A 2,986-nucleotide genomic window follows, 5' to 3' on the forward strand; every position below is an offset into this window, starting at 1 on the left:
GCTGGGAGTGGGCAGTGGTGGGAGGAGAGGGACCTGGGGTTTGGAAGTGAGGTGGGGAGGGGTGCGCGAGTCAGGACCTACTAGGCGGGTCCTCTCTCCAGTGTCACCTAAGGGGAGCCAGCCGCGCGCATCTTTGCACGAACCAGTGACTTCAAACTTTCTTTCCCGTCTTACTTCTGTCCCTGTCCCTGTCCCTTTCAGACTTGCCTTACCTGGTGAGCTCATATTTAATTACCTTAATGTTGGAATGAATAAATGATGAATTGATGAATAGCTTATGGAATGCGATAAATAATACAAGAGCAGACCAAGGCTTTGGGCTGCAGGCACTGGAAGAGTTGCTTCACTCCTGGTTGGCTTCAGTTTAGGAGCCAAACCTAATTTCCTCCTTCCAAAGCCCCGGCACCCTCCAAAAATACAAGTACTCTGAGCTGGACAGCGTTTCCCAGTTCTCAAAGAACTGCCCCACTGGGGATCAGGCTAAACGCAGTCCGGAGCGTAACTGCTGAGCAGAGACACACAAGGTTCGCCTTAACGCTCTTCAGGAGTAAGTCGGCGGACGCCTGGACTCGGCTTCCCCATCTGCCTTGCACCGTTCCGTTTTCCAGTGCCGCCTCTGCTACTGAGGAATGCTGGGGAGCTTTATTTGCCATTAGCTAAAAGGCTTTGGGAATCTCATACGAAAGGCGCTGGATGGGGTGTAAATTAAATAAAACTGTGCCGGGCTCCAATAACTGTCCAGATGTAATATAATCCTTGCCCTGCTCTGACAGGGACACTGCCCTGAAAGCTAGGAGAACAGGGGCACCAAGAAGATTAAATAAAGAGGTGGTGTGTGTGTGTGTGTGTGTGTGTGTGTGTGTGTGTGTGTGTGTGTGTTTACAATGCTGTCCTGTTTACTGCCAGAGAATGAGAGATGTCCTGCAATTCAAGTCCCATCATCTGCTATTTTACTCGTGGAGAATGCTTAGTAAAACTGTACAAACAAATGAAGCTGTAATTATCTTAAGCCTCATTTGCACACCTTGCTCCAAAGCAATTATTAAAAAGATTCTGAAAACAATTAGCTTCTCTAAACAGAGATAATCTATTGTCAGTAGCCGAGGCTGGCAGGAGATAAGAACAATGTGTGGAGATAAGGAAATCCAGCCAGTGGAAGGAGTATGACTTTATGGCTATACTTATCTCTGATTAGATAAGTTCAAAACAGAATTTTAAGTACACTTCAAAAATGCTTTTGATTTCAGGGCACCCTCTTAGTAAATGGTGAAGAACAAACCCTGGGCTCTTTAAACTTGCTTGTCTTCTTTAAATATGTTTTGATTCCATCAGCCAAAGAGCTCAGTACCACAGATCTTTCTGCATCTTGAGATGTAAGTGGGAGAAGAAATGTGTGCAGCTTTCCCTGTGTATTATTTATATGGCTTTAAATAATGTACCCAGCCCAGTGCACCCTGCAAGGTACATTTTAAACTCATAAAGGCTGCCCACCTCAGGGAGATTCCAAGTAGACAGGAAGCTGCTTCTCCGTGGAGCTCGCACACAATGCTTTCTGCATCCCTGAACCTCTGCATGCCGTGCAATTAGACCTTGGAAAAAGATGCTTCTGTTTCATTTCATTTAGGCTTATATTTTAAATGCATCTAATGGGTGCATATGATTTCCAAAGAGCCCCTGCCACAGGTGTGCCCAGTGACTTGCTTTCTAAATTCAAAGCCTGGCACTGCTGAGCCCAAGGCCATGTGTCTGGTAATTTTCCCTCACCAGCTTATTTTAGTCCTCATGACGTTTCAGACAAAGGCTTAAGGAGCTGCTGTGTCCTACCAAAAGGAATGGCACTGCTTGGTCCTTATTGACCTGGCACCTGTGTGAGGACCATAATAGGGGCTTCACCTCGGCTCTGCATTTCAGTACCCTAAAGCGGGAAGCAAGTGTGCACAATTAAAAGGGGCAGAGGAGGCCAGTCAGCACAGCTTCGTTTCTTAAGAGACAAGTGGCATGTTGAGTACGGGGTGTACATCATAATGAACAGCTTTGTCTAAGGAAAGCATAGCTTGAACAAATAGGGGCAAGGGTGAATTTACAGAGGAAGACAGAGAACAGAGAGACAGCAATTAGACACCAGTCAGACCCCTTTGTCCCGGCTCCCTCCAGAGCTCTCCACCCTCTTTTCATATTTCTTCCAAAGAAAGTAGGGTGCACCAGCTCTGCTGACTCCTGGGACAAGGGCTTTGCTGGGTGCTGTGACTTTAGGCACTGAGGTCGATGAGAGACACGCCTGTCCCTAGAGGCCCAGTCCCCGGACTCACTAGCCTTTTTCCTTCTTCCTCTCGCTCAATCCAAGAAAGGAAAAAGTGCTGTGTGATCTGTACCAAGAACCTACCTGCTATTTCGATCCTTCAGTTAGGGGAACAAATTGTTATAAATGTTAATTATTGGCTCGGATATAGAAGGTTTCCCAAAATGGAACCTTTCACTGAAAACCACTAAAAGAGGTAAAATGACATGAATTTACAAACCACATAAACCAAATGATCCATTTTAAATAGCACACAGAAAGGTTTGAGTTGTTCTGTAACATAAAACCTTTACTGTCAATGCAAATCACAAGAAAAACAGGGAAGCATCAGAGATTTAAAGGGGCCAAGCAGCTCTCGGCGGCCGGCCGCCTTCCTAGCGCGTCGAGGCTCCCTAGGTCAGCGCGGCAGACAGAGACGCCCCACAGCAGGTCAGCTCCCAGGTGCCTGCGCCGTGCAGACTGGCGGGCACACAGACAGGGCAAAAACATTAGGAGCTGCTGGGGTTTTGAACCAAGGCTTTGGTAAATAATAGTAATAATAATAATGCTTAGCAAAACCACTCTAGCTGCGTCCCTTGTTTCTCCTTTGGCTTGAACAAGATGCTCTGGGGCTCCCAGCCCACTTTCTTGGGCCGCTTTCGCCCTTCTGCTCTACCCACAGAGACCTGGAAGGGAAGGGCCTCTCGA

This window comes from Fukomys damarensis, unplaced genomic scaffold (assembly GCF_012274545.1).
Source record: "Fukomys damarensis isolate Sample0158 unplaced genomic scaffold, DMR_v1.0_HiC HiC_scaffold_21, whole genome shotgun sequence".
In the NCBI taxonomy this organism is placed as follows: domain Eukaryota; kingdom Metazoa; phylum Chordata; class Mammalia; order Rodentia; family Bathyergidae; genus Fukomys; species Fukomys damarensis.